The sequence below is a fragment of the Anarrhichthys ocellatus genome, unplaced genomic scaffold (assembly GCF_004355925.1).
Source record: "Anarrhichthys ocellatus isolate YVR2014 unplaced genomic scaffold, GSC_Weel_1.0 scaffold23, whole genome shotgun sequence".
Classification (NCBI taxonomy): Eukaryota; Metazoa; Chordata; class Actinopteri; order Perciformes; family Anarhichadidae; genus Anarrhichthys; species Anarrhichthys ocellatus.
Genome location: NW_022280053.1, coordinates 3,355,319 through 3,376,867, shown reverse-complemented (window position 1 = coordinate 3,376,867; position 21,549 = coordinate 3,355,319). Strand labels below are relative to the sequence as shown.

Genomic DNA, 21,549 nt, shown 5'->3' with positions numbered 1-21,549 from the left:
TTGCTTTATGAAAGTTCATCTTAATCTAGATTTGTACAATTCTGTTGCATCTTTGCTAGTGGATCAGTTTGAAATATTGCCAGCTTTGGAAAAGCGTGAAGCTTTTTTAAGAGTCTGGGATGAAGGAGTTTGAATCCTGGGTGAAAGATCCAAACACTCACTGGATCAGTTTGCTTGATCCAACTGAACCCAAATACTTGCTCATTCACTTGCTCATAACCCGAGCTCATTCATCATTCAAACACTCGAAAGGTGAAAAGGACAAGTTCAGCATAACACGTAACCTAACCAAAACGAGTTGTAATTAATTATAAAAGTGTTTTATTTTCAGAAATGAAATCTTGCTGCCTTAAAAAAAAAATGTAAAAGCCATCAAAGTGGATTTTTGGTGACCTTTGATTGCATTATATAGGCTATTACGCTAATGATAACAGTAATGCTGCATGCCTCTCTGATATTTCTGCACTCCTGTCCCCAGACCCACCCCCACCACTGACCTCAGCGCTGTGCACCTCCCAGGCCTTGAAGTGGTCCGGGCCTGGAAGATAAATGATGTGACTGAGGAACCTCTGTCTGCAGAGAGCTTATTGGAGCACCTCTGAAGTTGCAGAGAGCCAATGGGGTCTAATACGGGAGATCATGAACCCTACATGTTGTAAAGTGTGCATCTGCATGTGAACATTGTATGTTCAAATATAAAGAAATGTGTAAATAATGTCAATATGTGAACCAAAGCCTTGTGTGTGGCACTAGCAGGGGTGGCTTGCTCTGCATTAGCTGTTTGACATCTGCAGAGTGGTGTCGCGTGGTGTTGGTAGAAGACAAGAGCCTAGAGGCTCCATAAGAGATAGCTGAGAGGAGTCAAAGCTGAAACCGACAGTGCTTATTGCTCCTGACAGAAACCAAACTGGGGCTGTGAGTATGGTCACATTTGCTGAGAACATTGCCACATCATGATATGTTATTTTGCAACCAGCTAGTGAAGCCTGGAAGCCTTTTTTTTTGGTGGGGTTCAGAGGTCTTGACCAGATGTCAGAGGTAACTGTGGATCAACTATGACCGTAGGCGTTCATAAAAGATTTGTGGTCATATGAATGTGAGAGCAGCATTGCTCCGACTGTCTCAACTAAAAATGCATTGAAGTTCGTCACGCCAAACAATCACAAAGAAAAATTACAAGAACACAGCACTTTACGCGAAGACACAAAAGCTTATGAAGTGGACTTGATATGTGTGTGCGTGCGTGTGTGTGTGTGTGTGTGTGTGTGTGTGTGTGTGTTCTGAGATCACAGAGTGTGGACAGTTGAGGCTCCAGTCCAAAGCTGGGAGGAGATTTGGAGGTGCTGCTGTTGTAGCAGACAGACTGGCGGAGATTAAAGAACTTAAGATAGACAGACATTCAGAGAAGTTCAAAGACTGCAAGACAGCAGTTTTTTATGAGAGGATGTCTGAAGATTGCAAACCACCGCAGCACTTAACAAATGGATATTTGCAAAAAAACAAACTAAATGCCATTTAGTCTCTTATAAAGTGTTGAAAAAGTAAACATGATAGTTACTTCATTCCACAACATTTCAAAGATTGGTATATTTTCTTTACGTTATCTCTACTAAAAATTCTGAGAAAAATTCTGATCAGCAATTGATGATTTTGGAACTCGTCACTGAGTTAAGATTAAAAGCAGATTAAAACAACCAAGATGGAGATTTCTGCAGTGTAAATATCACATCATCTATTCCAGGTCTATGTGGAGCCAAAGGATCAAATCCACCCTGTGTTGTTGAACCTCTTTATCTTTCTGTCTTCAGGAGCAGATGTTAAAACACTTCAACCAACAACATATAGTCCAAGTTAGTCACATAACACTAGAAGAACAATAGAAACAAAACACAGACATTATGGGCATGAGACACAACCTAAATGCAGCTTGGTGTGAACTATATTTAGTTTCAAAGGGTACATCTGTCCCCTCTTATCTCCTCCACTACATGGTGACTGCATGCAAGCCTTGAGTGCTTTCTGAGAACAGCCCTAGAGCTCGGAGAGCCAACTCTTGAGTGAGTATCTCCATGCTCTTGACCCAGCGCTACAGCATGTAGATAGCCTTAACTATGGTAACTGATGCAAACTTAACGCTTAAACTTATCGCTTAAATACTCCTGTTGAAACTCTCCACAGAGTACAGGGAAGCGTTTTGTTTTTCAAGTGGTTTGTTTTGGTTTCAACTTCAGATCATAATGGATTTTATAAGCTGATGTAATTAGGCTAAAAAAAGGAAATTACATTATAGGCAGCTCATTATTACAAAGCATAATTTACTAAATGTACAGAGAACTGAAACAAACACCTGAACAAAGTGCATGATTATTTGACGCCCATAGTTTCACCATTGGCATCTGCACTTCAGGGTGATCCTTTAACTTTCACAATATCATTTCAGTGGTGCACAACCACCAGAAACCCAACTCTCATCAGCAAACATGTGCATGCATGTGCACGTTAGTGCATGTATGTCCCAGTGTGTGTGCCTTACTAATCGCTACCGCTCTGCACTGTGTTCATATGGCGGTTACCGCCGATAACACCGTCCCAACCCACGGCGTCGTCGCAGAAGCGCAACGCCGACCATCTAGTCCCTTCAGGTAAACACCGTTAGCTCTGTCAGCACTGTTGGCATTGTTTGCACTATTCGGGGCTGTCAGCACCGTTAGCTTCTAGCTTCGTCGCCATGTTGAGAGCCAGGTGGAGGCAATCCGTCAATTATAGAAATGCTCTGAATTTGGAATCTAGCACCTTTTGATATCAATACTAGAATTAAACTCTTACTATTGTAATTTGACAAGGAGTCATGATTTAAAGGCAAACCTGCAAGCTGCCCGAACAGCAGTTATTGTGACGGCTGTTAAAAGTGCAGTTAAAAGGACATATATTCATGTTTAATTTCTCTTCATTGCCTTGACCTGCACCCATATAGGGGATTTTTATCTTAAATTTGCTCCCTTTGACCCTCAATTAACCTTAATGAAATCAGGAAGACACACAGTCTTTTGTGTTTCTATATGTGTCTTAAGTGTGCGCGTGCGTGCTTACGTGCACGTATGTTTTTCCACATCCTCTCCATCCTTTCTCTTTCTCTTTTTAGTTCCTCCATGTTACTTTTCAGCAATTGAAATCAAGGTAATGACTAGGCAAGGAAAAAGAATGTTCTTTCAATAGATAATTAGGGAGATTGGTTTACCAGGGCCACTCAAAGCCCATTCAAATGCAGGGCTGAGGCCGGGCCTTGTTGTCTGCTGAGCCAAAAAGGCTCCCCAGAGAGGCATTCGCCTTGGCTTCATTTCTCAGAGCAGGTGCCTGGCAGGTAGTCAATGGAGACGGCCAGTTGAGATATACAAGAGACCCATCCCCTTGGACAAGGGGTCAACATCACAGGTCAAGGGTCACGAGCAGAGGTCACAAGGTCAATGTTTAGCACACAGGATTGACCAGATGACTGGAAATGCAACCCGGACAGCCGGCTATCAGTTCTATGACGGTGTGTGCAGGAAGTGGCGGTACTACTGTTGTTGATTGACAGGTGCTGTTTCTTTCATCTTTATCTTAATATCTTATCTGCATTTAGCAGCACAATTAATTAAATGAAAACACACTGTACATGCTTCACCTGTCCACACAAAAATGATTTAGCCGAAATCAACTAATTCCTGTCTGTGTCTTGCAAGGTCACTTTTTATGTTTTAACTGACAATTGGTTAAGGCAACTTAAACCTTTTAACAATCTTTGCATAAACTGAAGTGAACCTATAATAAATTGATTGTTACCATCCGTGACATTCCCATGAATTCTCTCATCATAACATTCGCTCCGACAGTTTCATTGGAGCATTATTATTTTACATTAGACTGGGACTGGTGGTCCCAGTTCACAAATATTCTTAGAACTCCTCTCGACAACATGAGTAGTGCAGGATCAGAGATCAGAAGTGATGTGCACTCTGCTTTCTAATTAAATCTCAGTGTGGCAAAGTGATCTGTCATTGCCCATAGGCTTCCATTGACAAGGGCTAAGCTACCACGTAAAAGTATAAACCCCCCACCTTAATACCACACCACCCCTGGACTCCAGCCACCTTGGGCTCCCCTGGCTGCACCCCAAGGGAAACACTATATAAATGTCAATGTACTGCCAGGCGGCTACTGAAGGAGTCACAGCCATCATATGCCAGAGAGAAGCACATGTGGTTCAACAGGAGCTTTTTTCACTCTAGTGGTGGTTCCTGAAAATGCATCAGTGATTTAGAGTCAGATCTTCTTACATAGCAGTAGACCTGAGCTTCTGGGATATGTAACTGAAACTCTGTTGGCTTGGCAAAATGTGCACACCAAATCTCTGCTGGGTGCGCATGCACCCCTACAAATGTCAGGGAATGATTACAGAAGGCACAACAGTATACAAAGATATATCAACTCAAACCCTATGTTGTATACACTGCTCAGGTATCTACAACCCATTCACCATTAGCATTTGTGGCAATAAGCACAGCAACATATCCAATATGCATGCCAATTTTTCTCTCTAATCAAATAGAAAGCCTGTGAAGTAAATATCTATTTTCTTACAGCCTGGCTGTTTACAACATGAGGGAGCGGCTATATAAACAATGTGTGGCGAATAAAGAATTTATTTTAACGTATCGGCCTGGCCAGCATATGCTAGATATAGGAAACCCATAGCGTCAGTGGCTCCATATTGGCTGCAGAGGTCAAAGGCTAGGGAAGGTCAAAGGTGTCATCCTCCTTTCTCATCATGAAGTGCATTAACATCTTCTCCCTGTCCCGTCTGATCCAGATGGCTGACCAGGCCACAGGACAGATGCCCCATTTTTAAATATCTCAGGGATCCAAAACGCACCATCGAGAATAAATATGGCTCCATTTTAGGACATCATATTTCAAAGGAATATGGATATGGATACGGGTGGATATAGGGTGCAGAAGCAAAGACTGTTTTAAGCAAGCCTTAATTGATTCTGGGTCCAATTGTGACAGCTTGCTCTCTTCAGTTTGTGTTTTAACTCTACATTTCATTCACTGAAAGTAGTCGAAAAAGAGAGGGAAAGTATTTTAGTGTTGATTTGAGATTATGTGTAATCATTAGATGATTTCATAGTGAGCAAATGTTAGAGCTTTTGGACTATGATACTGCCCCCCTGTTTAAAAATCTGCAGACTAATTAGGCCATGTTGTTGCTATAGGCAGTAGACCATGATCCCGGTTCAGAAAAAGGCAGGGACCTTACCTGGAGGAAGTGACCTCACTTGTGTGCCTAAGTAATTCAATCACAGGGTCTTGGAGTGCCGCATGTATGGCATTCTTCCACTTTTTGCATGAGTGTGTCATATGATTACCAAACCCTCATGATTAATAGTGTAGAGAGGTTGGCCAATTGGTCGCTTTACAAACTGCAAGAAAAAAAAAAAAATAAATATCTCCAGAATTCTAAAAGTAAGTACATCATCAAAACTCATCACTCAGTGTCCCTCTTCAACCAATGAGCACGGTCTATAAAGAGATGACCCCACCTCCAGAGCCATTATTCTAACAGCACCAAAACTCTTCCAGGCATGCTCGCTGTCAAACGTATGAAGCCTCTCCAAGCCAAATAGATCAAGGCACCCTGCCTGGAGCTTTGGGTTGGCCCTCATGCGGCTTCTTAGACATTCACACACATTTATGTCTGCAGAGCGCAACAGTGACTCATACACACATCCAAGCACGCACTCAAACATATACTGCACGCTACCCTGCCCGGAGACCTCTGACTTGAACCTGCTGCTCTCACTCAGCAATACATAAATCACTGGGCTCTCAGCGGCACTGCTGGCCCTCAGTGCCATGCTGAACTTGACTCCACGGGAATAAAAGTCCGTAACTGGATACAAAACTAATCCAGGCAGAGACAATTGCTGGCATACAGAGGTCCTAGAGGTGCTGATACACCCCCCACCCCCCCACCCTGTGACGATATGCCATCTCTGTTATGAGACCTCTGACCTTCTGCACTCCGGCTTGCTAGGTGCTACTGGTCAGAGAACAGAGAGGCAGTGAGAATGAGTGAGGACATGAAGGAATGGGGGTGATGAAGACGTAACCTGTCAAGTCCTCATGTTTTCTCCACCATCTATTTCTCAAAAATATGCCTCCACCCAACCCTCACTCTGTCAGGTATAACGGAGAAGTTACAGAGCTAAAAAGCTTACTTCATGCTACTTTTTACTTCTCTCTGCAGTATTTGAAGACTATTTATTTAGCTAATTAGGTCTATACAAACAATATATGATCATCTTCTATCATATGCAATAGGTTCTCATTACAACTCATCACCTATTGTCACTTTGTCAGAGCCCACTTTCTAACGCACTGGGTAGCCGGCTTGAGTAAACTTGTGATTAACGTTGTGAACAAAAAACAACTTCTTAGTTAGGTTTAGGAAAAACATCATGGTCGGGTTTAAAATAACTATGTATAGTAAAAGGGTTAGGGTTAGGGTTAACCCTAACCCTAAACAACATAAGTATGTAAAATGCGTCACAAACACCAACGAAACTTTAACATACAAAAAACAGTCTCAAACACCGGTCTCCTGGTTGAAAGTTATGTTTGTTTGACACATCCACCCCTCCCTCTCTCCCTCCATCCCGCCCTGTTTATTTGGTCTTTATACTACGACATCACACTCTAGCCTTTTCTCCGAGCATCAAATAATGATGTGGATGGGTTTACATTGTTTACAAGCCCAGTGTGTCTCACACAGGCGCTAAAGGGTGCCCTGTGCGTCAGTATCAAACCCACAAACCAAGCCAGAAATCTAGGTGTAGTTATGGATTCAGACCTCAACCTGAACAGCCATATCAAGACAATTACAAAATCAGCCTGCGATCACCTGAATAATATATCAAGGATTAGAGGACTTATGTCTCAACAGGATTTGGAAAAACTTGTCCATGCATTTATCTTCAGCAGACTGGACTACTGTAACGGTGTGTTTACAGGTCTCTGTAAAAAGTCTGTCAGAACGCTGCAGCTCGAGTCCTCAGTAAGACCAGGAGGGTGGATCACATCACTCTAGTTCTGAGGTCTTTGCACTGGCTTCCTGTCAAACAAAGAATTGACTTTAAAATCCTGCTGTTGGTTTATAAAGCACTGAATGGTTTAGGGCCAAAATACATCTCTGATCTGCTGCTACCTTATGAACCATCCCAACCCCTTAGGTCGTCTGGGACCGGTCTACTTTCTGTTCCCAGAGTCAGAACTAAACATGGAGAAGCAGCATATAGTTTTTCTGCTTCACATATCTGGAACAAAGTCCCAGCAAGCTGCAGGTCTGCTGAGACCCTCAGCTCCTTTAAATCAAGATTAAAGACTTTTCTGTTTGCTGCTGCCTTTAATTGAACCCGATTCAATTAATATATTAATCAATTTCCTGCATTTCTGCATTTTACTCCTGTATTTTATTTCTTACACTGTTTTTTAATGTTTTAATGACTGTTTTTATAGTTTCAATGAATGTTCTTAATTGTTTTTAAATCTCCTTTTATTTTGCCTTATGTTTTGATGCTTTTAATGGTTTTATGTGAAGCACTTTGAATTACCTTGTTGTTGAAATGTGCTATACAAATAAACTTGCCTTGCCTTGCCTTGCCTTGCCAAGCGCCGTTACAAAGTATTGGTATTTGACGCCCTGGGGCTGAAACATAATGATTTGGTGCATATTAAACTACCTAAACAGTCCATCAGTTGTTACAATTATTACATGAAATCACATAGATAGCTGCTATATCTCGCAGTAAAGTGGATGCACCTGAAACATTCTCTAAAAATTGTTAACTTTAGTGCATCTCTTATGACTCACTGGCAACAGTGTGGGCATTGTTTGTTCTGGTGAGATTTGTGAAAGAGGTGTGCGTTTCTGGTTTCTGGGATACTGAAATACACAGTTGAGCCTTCTGGGTGCGTTGCCTAATTGAGCAAAATATTAAAGAAAGAACTTAAATCCCTAGCTGTACCCAGTGATTAATGAAAGGTAGATAGGTAGGTAAGAAGTGAATGCTGCCTTTGTCGTGCACCTAAAGATGTGTGAGGCTATAATGAACTACACAACTTTATTTGGATTGGTTTCCCATTGTTGCCCTGTTAGTCTAGTTAAGCTATTAAAGCAAAGCCCTAATAACACCCTGCTGTAAATAATTCAATGGCCTGTCCTGTAATGTGGCAACCTCCCACACCACTCCCCAACTGTCTAAATGCGCTCCTGCAGCGCGCTCAAGCCTCTATCCCAGCCCCGAGTCACAGCTACAGGCCCGACACCAGCTCCAGCAATACAGGAATGCCTCTGTAGTCTTCTGTCCTGATAGAGTGGCCGCTGTGATAACATCAGGCACCAGTGCCTGCACAGCCACGGGGCTCCGAGACGTGCACTTTTATGACTTAAGTATCTGGGACTGATATCTGTAGCCATCAGCTCAATACACCCTCATCACATACTAACACAGACAGTCTCTCTCTGTCTCACAGACACACACAAACACATGCCTGCCAACGTGCACATGCACACACAACGTCACGCTACTTATTCTACCTCCCATCATTTTTTGTGCACACACACAACTTCTATAGTCTGTCGGCCAAATTTCATCTTCAGTCATCTCGTAAGCAATTAGCCACAAACTGTGAGTTTAGCGCATTAGCTAAACTTAAACACTCAGACCTTACTTGAATTTAATAATAAACTTGACCCTAACTAATGCCTGTAATACTAAATAAACCCAGTAACCCTAAACCTAACTCAAAGATAGCTTTGCTAATGCCAAACAATAAAACAAAACATGTGGCCCTCACATAACGTACAAGATCAGGGACAAGATGATCAGTCTAAATCAAACAGACTGAGTGCACCAGAGCCATATCACCGGGAGACACCGAGGAAAACAACAGGGTTTCTCCTGATAACACTGACTTCTTAACAATATCCACCTGATTGGGAGTCATGCTCACTGACAGTTGTATAAAGAAGTTCTTCATTCGCTGTTACTGCTGTGTTTTAACAACTTTTAGGAGCACAACCAGTACCATTGTGTTTGTCCTTTCATTAAAGTAACAATTCATTCAGAAGTACCTGTATATACTGCTGTATAACAAAGTAGTTTTTGGGGTTATATTTGTTCAAAGACATTCTGAACTCAAGGTCTTCTTACTATCTTTTTTTAAGATCTTCAGTCAGTATCAGCCATGGACTTCTACAGCAAACAAAATACAACCTAGTTCAGGGATCAGGGGATGATGATGATGAAAACAATGCATTACCCCGATGTGTGAGCCTTTTTTTGGTACACACACACTTGGTTGATGTCGCACACATGATGGGATTTCCAGATGCATCCAAAAAGTGGCCAACAGTTTAGGTCAGAATCTGGAGATTGATGGCTTGATTTGGGGAAAATTGACTTCATACAAACAGCTGCATGAGACACGTCTCAGTTTTGAATACTTCACCTACAGTTCTGACAAGTTTCTTGCATGAACATCATTTTTGAACAAGCTTGACTTTTAGCACTATAGACAGATAAAAGATAACTAGAAATAACAAGTTCTTTATCATAAACTAAGCGTCAGCTGTACTACAACTTGTCTTGTAAAACTGATGCATCAAGTTAATGTAAAATGTCGCCTAAAGCAGCACCCTCAATCCTGTCAGTGTGGAGAGACACCGCAGATACCCTTTACTCCTCTTTGACCTAAGAATAGGCAGTGCGTGCCTTTTTGACGGACAGCACCACTTCACTCTTTCACATTGATGGTCAGTCACACAAACAAAAAGAGGGATGAGATGAGTTTCTCAGGGGAGTGAGCATAATAAAATCAGGGTGTCTGTGTGTCCTGAGTGGGGGCCATATTTGATGCTCTAACAGAATGAAGGTCTTTGGCTGCCCGGCCCGGCAGTCTTTTAGCTAAAGCAAGCAGATTTCTTTGAAGCCTGGCCACCTTGGCTGAAGAGCCATTACTCCCGGGGTTTTCTATACATTAACCATGCTAGAGCAGCACAAGTGCATTACAGGCTGCCGCCCCAGCAGGGCCCAATTGTACTCCCTCTTGTTAAATATTACCCCAACAGAGCTTTTGATTTTATTGTCATTTTTTTTCTCCCCATAGCGCTTATCCTCCTCTCCTCCCCCGATCAGATTAGGATCGATTGCTGCACGGCAGAGCTGGCCCAGACATGAGGACCAGAACAACGCAGCAGCGCGATTGTGCTCCTCAGGCCCCGCCTTGGAGACTATTCAGGCAACTAAATAGAATGACTTGCCCTTAGATGTCAAATTTCCTCCGAGACAAGGATGTCAATACCAATTAGATTGTCTGCAGTTGCCGTAGTTACGGCAGCCTGCACCCCGCCGCCACCACCGCCACCCAAGCCTCTTTTCCTCTAAAGATACACTTGCTCTCTTTTAACATCTCACTCACATCTCTCTTTTTTGTAGGCAGAGTGGTGGTCTCGGCACCAAGCCTTTAGCCTCAAATCAGTTTTATGGCTGGCGCTGTGCAGACATTAGGCTAACTCCATTAGCCTCTCTGAAGGAGATGGCCTGAGGGGATACTGAGGGGCCAAGATGTGACTGTGCATGTGTGTGTGTGTGTGTGTGTGTGTGTGTGCATGCTGAAAGGGTGAAGGAGTAACATTGTCTTACAGAGTCTTTTGGCATCTCCTTAAAGGTCACTGTCTGCTGGTCGAGGAGGCAAAAAGCCCACTGGAGCACAAACATAAACAAGAAAGAGAAGTGGGCAGAAAATGGATTAATGAACAAATGTAATTAGGAGAAAGGGAAGATGGAGAGAGTGGGAGAGAGGACTCTGTCTCCACTTAGTATCGTGGCTCCTGCAGGCGCTTAAGTGCTAACATGACAAACAGATGTGGCCACGGCTGGCCAGACATAGGGCTGCACACACAAACACACCTACACATACACAAATGTGCATACTGTCGTTCCTTCGCTGTCTCTTTCTCAGCTTCCTAAAAGTGGACTTCAAGATCACGGTGCACAAAATGCAAAAAATAAAAGTTCATTTGGCTGATATAATTCCAAATGATGTAGACAAGCTCAAATGTGTGCGCAGGAAATTCAGCAGCGGAGCAAAAGTTAATAAAGCCACAATTGCTCCAGAGTAGAAAACACACATTCCTTACAGACGCCTTTAGGAACTAACTTTCTGTTTTGGAAAAATAACAAGGTCTCATCTCTGTGAGCTAATAACAGCGATAAGTAAACAGTAATAGCAACAAGTTGCTATACGTTTTCAAGGTAAAAGAGAGCTGTCAGAAATTATGAAAGGACAATCACCAATAGATTCAGAAACAGATGTGTTACACTATAATATACTGCTATACACCTGAACCTGTGACCTCATATTTTTCAGCCTTTGATCCATCACGTCCCTCCAGTGATCAGAGCTCTGTGCTCTTTATTCAGCTGTCCACCACTCATAGCTTATGTGTCCCCTTGTCTGGATTTCAACATTAAACTGCTGTTGGTTTTAAGAGCATAAACTTTGGGTATATTGCTTCAACTGACATTCATTCAGAGGAAAGCTTTCGCACAGCAATACTTACAATAAATATTTGCGATAAGGGCCACAATGTATAACTTCCTTCTGTATGGTGAACAGCGTTATTACAGGAATATGAAACCTCATACTTTCTTTCACAGGTTTCAATTACTATCTAAAAGACACCATTAACTACTGCAATTGACGAAATCGATACCTTCCCAGAAAGCATCCAAATCAGCATAAACTGTAATCGGGTCGGTTTTCAGCTCTCTGCCGTTAGTTAACCATAAACACAAGAAGGCTTTTCTGAGAGCATCATATTTTACAATGATTTGAAAATTGAAATCCTATTACAAGGTTTCAGGCAATATACTTCAACTTGAAGCACGAGTTTAAAATGTTTGAGATACAGACAAAAAAAATGACTATTTGTAATGCAACCCAGTACTATGCGCATTCTTTCCCTCAGTTTCATGTCAAAGGCACACTGTGCTCAACAGCAGACACTAATGTGAGCCATGACCGGGGCTGCGAAGCTCCTTCTCTTCAAACCTTTTCCCCTCCTCTTTGCTAGGGCGCACAACGCTGCAGAAATCAATTCAGCGGGGAGGAATGGAAACAGGACTTGCATTTTGAAGTTGGTTTAACCTTGCAGTGACACCTATTGCAGATGCTTTGGAATGGTTGAGAAGAATAGTTTCCGCATGGTGGGATCTGTAATTGGGCGGCACATCTGCACCAGCAGCAGCACCCCAGCATCCCCTCAACCTCCAAATCTGGCATGCTCTGAGCTCGCTGTTGGTTGGCAGCCAACACAAACAGTTCCCACTGCATAAATGTGAATAATTTTGAAATATAAATTTCAACTGGGCAATTAAATGGATTTCAACCGTGAATATTTCAAGAGCGCTGCGCATTTGACTTCCCGATTGATAAGAGAAAGGACAGATCAAGGGAGACGTGGATACAAGCGACAGGACATGTTGAGTGAAGAGCAGAGACAAAGAAGGATAAACAGAGAGAACGATGAAAGAAGGGGAGGAGAGATAGTGACAGCCATGAGACAGAAATTTACAACCAGATCATCAATTAACCACTCCAATCACAATGGATCAAGCCATTAAATGTGCATTTCTTCTAAACGACCTCCTGGCTGACAACGACGACAGATCATGAGCTAGTATTGATGGCTGTTGGAACACTATGTAGTCCCAAAGTCTGAGAAGTTCACTGTTTGTCAGTTAATTCGGCACATGCGGTCAGGAACAAAACAAATGTCTGCCCTCTCAACTTACGTCTCATTAAATGCAATCCAGTTATTTCAAGCTACAAGACTAATGTCTTGTGCTCTCAGGTTGGCATGTTTACCTTGCTCTCGTTTTTTCTTGTGCTGAATAGGCACAGAATGTGACCATTAAATATATTGCTGATGGAGAGACAAGGGGATGGAGACATCAATATTAAAGTGAACTGTAGTTACTGCCGGCTGTTATAGGCTATCCCTGGGTGACGTCATCTTCAGGTTAGACAACGAATGCATAATGAATTTAAACATAAAGTTTAAGTTATGACATAACAGTTTTTCTCTGACTTAATGTATACTTGAATATCAGAATTTCACGAATGCTGTGTGAGATCAAATGCTGCGATTTTAATCTGTCAACATACACTTATTTCCCCAAGAACAAAGTTTTAAAAATCATAATAACTTCCCTATTATCATTGCAAATAGCCTCCGTCTAATGAAAAAAGCATGTGAAACAAAAGGATCAAAAGGACATGGCATAAAATCCAACTTTCGGCACCTCTGAAATTAGACCTAAAGTCCCCCCAGAGGGGCTATTGGACATCATTGGCCAGGTTCTGCCCTCTGTTTGCTCATGACTGAAGTTCCAACCTCTTTGAAGTCCCTCGCCACAACAACACCAGCACCACTTCCTATCCTCTAGAAAAGACAAAGTGTGCGTTGCCCCGAGTAGGACACCAAAAGAGCAGGCGAGGGTTTGAGGGACCGTAGCAGATGTGTGCATCCCATGTTAACATGTGGAGAAATGCGCTTGCCATGCCGTGGGCCTGCATTAATGAAGGTAGAGATCCATCTGGGAGGGGGGGGGGGGGGGCTGATAGGCAACAGGGATACTGTGTGATAGGCCGTGGCACATACACACACTCACCCGGTCACATGTGCTAGCAATAAGTTAGCCTCGCTGCCACTCTGGTCAGGCAGGCAGATGGAATTAGGCTGAGGCTGTGTTGCTGAGACGGGAATATTTCCCATTTCAGCAAGAAAGAGAAGAAAACGCCTGAGAAAAGAAATGTATGTTGCAGTTGGGTTACATCAAGGTACTTCTGAAACAGATATTAAACTTAAACACGTTGCTGTAGGTTGCTGCCAAAATGTTGTAGCTGGGTGTGTGTTTTTATAATATTCATATTTTGTTCTTAACTTTTAAAGGAAATACACAGTAAAGTCTGGACTTTAATAGCTCCAATGTTTAAAAAAAAACTACTTGAAGCAGAGGATTACAGCAAATATATTCTGAAACTCTGTTGATTAGTTTTTAAATAATTCATGGTATTGTAGAATAAATGCATTTTTTATTATATAAAATTCTTACTTTTTTTTGACAATAACAACTTCAAATCCAGTAAAAAAAAATTAAACAAACTTGTTGAATTGTTATAAAATTGTCCAGTTGTTAATTTATCCTAGTATGATTCAGACACACATTTGTTACCGTGTGCCATTATTACCACAGTGCTCACAATTAAAAATCTTCTATTATTTTTGTCTGGTGAAGTACTTCCAGGTTAATATTTAACTTACTCAGATATCTTTAAAAAGTTCTGCCTATTAAATCATAATGCTAATATTATGGAGATTAATTATGATATTTTAAATTATTTTTTTCTATTTGACCAAAAGGAGTGTTTTCTCAGCAAAGGACGAATTCCAGAAAAATCACTCCAGCACAATCTTGTTTTATTTGTTACTATATCATTAATATAATCCATCCACTCTGAAGTATCATGTGGTTAGAATTATTCATGGTGTTAAAAAAAAAAGAAGTAAATATTATGCCACAAATGAAAGAGTTAGTTGTAAACTAACAACTGACTTTCTGGCTTACATAAATAAAGTACTGCATGCGTGTCTGTCCGACTCTTTCTCTCTTCTTTGTTAGACTTGTTGTGTTCAGTGTTAAGAAGGGGATTAGCCACTCTGGTATTGCATTGGCTGTAAGCGTTTTGTGTCTTTGTATGCGTTTTGATTATATCACAGTAGACAGCAGTGCATTTCAGAGACAGCTAAGAGTAATCAGGAATCCGTTTACAGCAGATACAGTATGTACATTCTTGTGTGACTCACAGCTTCATCTTGGACGGATATATATATCACCCCTTGGCATTCAGCAAAGCATGCAGAATACACACATGGCAAATCGGTTCACATTTTGAACTGAGAAGTGAATTTTGTCAACAGTGAAGAAATAACCGTTTTAAGATATTAGCATTTCAAAAGCAGAGCAGAAAGAGCCGTGCGATAAGCGAGGGAGCGAAGAGAGGAAAGGGGGAGAGAGAGTGAGGTTGAATGGAAATGTAAAGATTGCATGGAATGCTTTTGCATGAACTGTAAATGAACCCCTAAACCCCACTCTCCACCTGACAAAATCTGTTCTTTGCCCTGACACACAACCGCAGAGAGCTCGCAGCGCGCATGCAGGAATGCCATGTTAAGATCACAATTGCCTCTCTATAGTCTTTAGAAATTAATATTTCCCTCCCACGAGAGGCCGCGGAAATATTATACAATCCAATAATTGAGTATCTTTAAACACTCAATATCATATCATCCTGCTTTCTATGATTGTTTTGGGGCACAGAGGGAATATTTGCAACAGGAAAAACGTTCACTCAGGTCTCATAGGGGACATGTTTGAGATTAGGGCGTTCTAATTTTGGAAAACAAGAGTATAAAAATATCACTTATTGACAAAGAGATAAAAATGACTATTCTGGGATATTCCTCATAATACTCAATGACCCAAACACAGCCTTAAAATACATTTTGTGAGGGTCTAACAACATCAAGTGTAACACCTCTCTTTTATGTAACAACACTACTGGCTTTCGGATCTCTCAGCTGTCATCAGTGACACACTTCGCATTGAAACTGTGACTGAACTGACGTAACGATAACCACAGTTGCATGGTTAGAATGGTATTTAAGCAGCCTAATGTCCTGTTTGTTTTCCAATGTGCTCTCCCAGTGGTGCTCTCAATCCACTGAGGGTGTGTTGAGTGCTGTGATTGGTGTGTTTTTGTCTGTGTGTATGTTCAGAGACACTCCCTCTCCTAAGCTGGGCAGGTCTTTTTCTGTGCATGTGTGTGTGTGTGTGTGTCCCTCCTTCATTCAGTCACTCACTTTCCCTCACTCGTTCTTTTCTTTCCCCTTTTACTTCCCCTCATAATGTCTGCTGGTTTCCTCCTCCTTTCTTCTCCCTCTCTCCTCCCACAGGGGCTGTATGCATTCCTGCCAGGAGGGGCGGAGGTGTCTGTGATCCGGGCTCGATAACGACCAGGCCTCCCCTCCACGCTATACCCTCCCTCGTGTTCACCCTCACCCTCACCCTCACCCCCTCCCTGGGAAAATGGATGCACCCTCCTCCCTGGCAGGGCACCAGCTCCCCTTTGAGTGTGCTGCCAGCCGTGGCAGCAGGGACTTAACATGATTTGTTTGTCTGCTGCTGCGTGTTTGCACCAAACTTCAGCGCCAACCCCCATTACTTCTGCCGTAGATCTAGGGGGCTGGTTAGCTGGTACAGATCTGGCGCGAGGCTCCTGGAGGCTGGGGGTGGAGGGTTAAAGGGGTGTTAAAGAGGGTGAGGTAGGAAAGGTGGGGGATGTAGGGAGAGATCAGGGTCAAAATGAGTTTGGAATATGATCCACGGGCTGGAAGCATTCAACGTTTCTTAAAAATAAGCTGCAGTGGGCTGAACTTAGCATATGTGAGAGATAACAAGAAAACATGCACATACACACACACAACTGTTTCACTAATCACTCAGTTCCCATTCTTCCTTTTACTCCTGGTATTTTGTAATTGGCTTGCTTCCTGGTGCAGTGGCGGACAGCAGGCACAGCAGCGGCTGCCCAGTCGGCCCATTGATCTTTCATCAGCCCATAGAGTTAAAGCTGAAGGCATGAGGGAGAGGCTGGAGAGGCAGCCCCTCTTTTTATGGCAGCCCGCTGGAGCCTGCCTAGGATTGTTCCCCGTTTCCTCAGATTGTTTTTCATTTAGGGTGCAGCGCTGTGCCGCTCTGAGGAGGTGAGGTGAAGTGTCGCACACATTTAGGAGAGCACATAACAGCTACAGTCTGGATAGGTGGATACAATGGTATAGCAGGGCTAGTTTGCAAATAACATTTTAGTTTCTGTGTTTGAGTGTTTGGGTTTTTGGCTTTAAATGTGTTTAAGTTATGTAAGTTTATGGGGTGTATCTGTATAACTCTCCCTGTTCCAAAGCACAGATTAAATGACCTAGACGTCAGCTGATCTGGAGCCTAATAAGTAATATCTGTAAACACATATAAACGTGTATTTTAGAGAGGGGTGTATTTCTCGCCTAAAACACTGGCAGTGAACTCGGATAACAAACAGGAGCAGCACTAATTTAGTGGAAGAGATACATTAAACTGTTTCACTTGATAATACTTCTCCATAGCCTCCCAGACTATTAATCAAAACCATTTTACATTAAGAAGAAAGTAGCAAGGGCTCTTAACGCAAATCAAATTTCACTTAAGGAGCTAAAATTACCTTCATCAATTTGCATGAAAGCCATGGCAGTGGTCAAGACATCCATGTGATATCCAATCAGAGGGTCTGATCAGTATGTGGGTGTGGTCCGTTGTATCCCCAACAGTATTCCATTGATCCGAGCTCCGGCGCTGAGCTGAAGCAGTCGAGCAGCAGGCCCTGAACTTGGTCATCTAACTGATATATGATATTAGGATCCTTCTTCGAGGCAGCTCCATAGGGATCTGGTCAGAGAAGGAGAGAGAGAGAGGAGAAACAGACTTCAGATCAGCAGATCAATTTTCACTGGACCTTGAATATTTCATGTGGGGAGCCTTGCAGCATGCACACAGATGGGCTAAATAACTGTCTGACAACCACGTTCAGTCACACACATACACTTGATTGTGCTTGCTTACAAATACACACAAAGCCTGAACACACTGGAAATTGTTGTACTAATTTGTACAAAAATAAAAGTCATGTCTTCCATCTGATCTGAACATACCAAATATAGTAGACAACATTGTCTCTTTACCTCCAAAACTGGGCAAAAATAATGACCCTTATCGTGTGACCCTAAACATTATGGGAAAATAGAAATTTATTTTCATGCTTCAAAAAAAGTTTGTAGTATATGACAAGTATATTTCCGTGAGATGATGCAGGCACACACACACACACACACACACACACACACACACACACACACACACTTCACCCTGAGGAACGGGTTAGGGGAATCATGTCTGGATCATGTTTCTAGTCCCAGCGAACATGTGCTCGATGTGAGGCTGTGATACTAACTCAGCCCCTGGTCCTAGCAGTGGACACAGAGAAAACATGCTCAAACAGCCAGTTTCTATGCACAGTAGAGATATACTTATAAGGAACATTATTGGTTCTTTTGTATATTTTATGCTTTATATTGCTCTTTGATCCTTTGACATTTAATTCCCACTAAATGGTGCAAGATCATAAAATGTTGAAACATAAATGTCAGATTATTCCAAAGAAAAACTGAAATTATGCCGTGTGTAAAATGGACAGTAAATCTATCCAGAGTATCAGCGGGAACAATGCAACGGGACCACTCGCTCCCGCAGCAATAACCCACACCTGACCCCTAAACCTTCACCCACAGAAAGGATGTTGTTTCACCGACTGTCTTCAAATACTTTCCTCTCGGAAAGACATCAGTGAAACCAGAGCTCGTCGGGCCCTGTATTTGTTTATTAAGTACGCTCTTGGACTGGCTTACTCCCAAGATGGCTGTAACTGAGAGATTTGTTCATGTAGACATTAGGGCTGGCTATCAGTGGTGAATTATTTATTGAAAAAAATGTTCCCTTCCTTGACAGAAGAGGGAATATGTAGGGCTGCTCACAGACTCTGCAATATATTAGAGGAATGATGAAAACACTGTTAAGTGTACACTGATAATGAGTTTAGAATTTTTTTTACAAAATCTCTATTTCTGGGAAATCATCTAAAAAGTATTGACAGTGAAAGTGTGGCTATGGAAATACTAAGACATGACCTGGAGGAAAATACGATTGTCAATACTTCTGCCACAGCACACCAGCTTAGCATTTCAATAGGGGAAATAATCAGATTTTTCAAGATTAATTTGTTGAAATCAAGTTAACTCTTTATATGTGCTGTGCCTTTCCAAACAGCTCATCAGTTTTTAACTCTCTTAAAGCTGTGTCAGCCTGCCAGTGCCCCCTCAAATGTTTGAATTATGTATTTTTATGAATGCCATCTTTTAAGAAATAAGATAAACTTAAGTGTATATATTCTCACTGACAGGAACGGCAGGGATTCCACAGAGAAGAAGCAGTGGTTGAAAAACATGTGCTGATACCGTAGGAGGACCCCCCCCCCCCACCACCCCAGTTTTGGACATGATAAAATACAACAAACAAAAGGACACAAGTCACACTAAATCAGACAACTACAAATTCAGTTACTATGGACATTTTTCCTGCCAGATTTAAATCACAATGATTTGTTCTAATCATAACAAATCACATTTGGTCATTCCCTCTGCCCACTTTATTATGTTAGTTTTTGTAGTCTGCAGCAGTGAAAGAAAGAGAGACAGGCAGAGGGGCCTGGCTATTGTCATTCAATGGCCGGGCCATTTTGGAAATCACCGCTCTCGATTTGCTCCCTCTCTGTATTCCCTTATGGCTGCACTAGATGGAAGGCTTCCTTTTATAATTTTCCAACTTGCACATTCGCTATAGACCCCTCCCCCCTCCTCCTTCTCAGAATAACATACACACATCAAAGGAGTTGAATGAGCAGATGATTAAGGGATGGACTGTTAATAACTTTCAATGGAATCTGCAACAACAGGATGCAGCTATATTGATAAAACTATTCAACCCTTATTCAAAATTTCACAACAAAACACTAGTTGTGCTCTCTCAGTATAATTTACCGCTAGAGACGTCTATATATTGGTTAAAGCTAAAAGCTGCTCCATTACCAGAGGGGACTAATAATTGTGATCTATGCCTGCTCACTCAGCAAATAATCAATCATGCTTATTTAGTGTGCTTAAACTGGGATTTTGCTAAAACAAACCATTGTCGTACACATTGAGGGGCACCTTTTAAGCTGGTATTGTATAATGTGCGGGTGAGATTATCTAAAATAAACTATTTTGTGGGATATAATGTTAGTTACAATGGCATATGGGGGCTTTTAAACTTCAGACCTAATTTGAATGAAATCCCTCTGGCCCTGTGACCCAGGCTCCTCTGAACACTCTCACATTGTCACACAAAGAGCCACTAAAAAGGGGGCCCATGACCCATTTTTTGTCTTGGCCCATATTTCAAGAATAAAGTATTGGACAAACGTTTCTGCAATCAGTGAGTCAGCATCCTCACTGACAAAAACACCAGAGAGAAAAAGAGTGCAGCGCACAGCAGTTGAACAGATTAGCAACAGAAGACAACAGGGAGAACTAGAAGACTAAATCCAGGATATATTCATGGAGGAGCAAAGCATGCAGATGCTGACAGACTTGAGTAACTGCAGAGCGGATTTAGAACAACATGCATGTTCAGACTTTAATTTGCAGAAATCAGGCAGGATCTCCACACTGCCACAATCACACCAAGGGTAATTATTCTCATCAATAGGGCATGAAATTCACCAGCTGACCACTGGGCGCAATGGAGTGACCACCAAAGTGATGTGCCAGTAAATTGTGCATCAATGTGTGCAAGTGTAAGTGTGAGTGGGAGAGAGAAAGAAAGCAAATGTGTGCATATGCCTGGAAGAGAAAATAGATGTTGATTTTCTTTTTTGATTGTGTGAGTTCTCATTGTTGTCCTGCTGAATTTGTATCCACACATTTTGTCTTCATTTTAACACATGAATAAAAGCTTATTATCTGACATAACACACTATATGCTCAGCATGGACTACTTTAACTAATGTGCTAATGTGTAGAAAAGGAAGGAGAGAATAATTGTAAATGAATTAGAGGAAGTAATAAACCCTAAGTGTAACCTGTGGAAATCTAGCTTTCAATAACATGCAGTTGTTACCTGCACGTGAACATCCAGCAGGCGATGTGACACACGTGATACAGGAGAAAATACAGACATATCAACCTTGTGAGATGGGGCCTACAGCATAGAGAATGCTGGAGGACAGGGGTGAAAATGGAGGTCTTCAGGATTACCAAAGGCATAATGCACACTGCATGTGTTCGAACTTGATGAATGGATTTGTACAACTGTACAAGCACCTTACTTCAGGGAAATGTGAGTATTTTAAGGATATTTCGACATGTTGTAACACCCATGATAGCAGAGTGTCTAATCAGCCCTCAACAGTTATGAGAAAAAACAAGGCAACAGGTAAAACAGGGGTCAAAAGAAGTTGGTATAGTCCATGTGTGTATTTATGAAGAGGGATTACATTTATGCTCAGGTAGGACATGTTAGATATTTCCAATTAAGATCTCTAAAATATCAGAGGTTAAGGTGCATCCTTAAATAGATAAAGATAGATTAAACAAGCTGTCATGTTGAATCTTCTGAGTGGAAGTGTGGAGACTTTTCTAATGTGTCCCTCAGCAGCCTCCCAAGAGGCCAGGACATCAAACACTCGCCAGTATTT

At 41.9% G+C, this 21,549-nt stretch overlaps 1 long non-coding RNA gene across 1 annotated transcript in view; it reads right to left on the bottom strand.

Annotated features, from left to right (window-relative positions):
* LOC116390536 (uncharacterized) overlaps window positions 1–17,643 on the bottom strand; it is a 59,465-nt gene extending 41,822 nt beyond the window's left edge. The window contains exon 1 of the long non-coding RNA XR_004213172.1: window positions 17,425–17,643. This is a non-coding gene — a long non-coding RNA (uncharacterized LOC116390536). The remainder of the gene's footprint in view (window positions 1–17,424) is intronic.
* Between the last annotated feature and the right edge of the window lie 3,906 nt (window positions 17,644–21,549).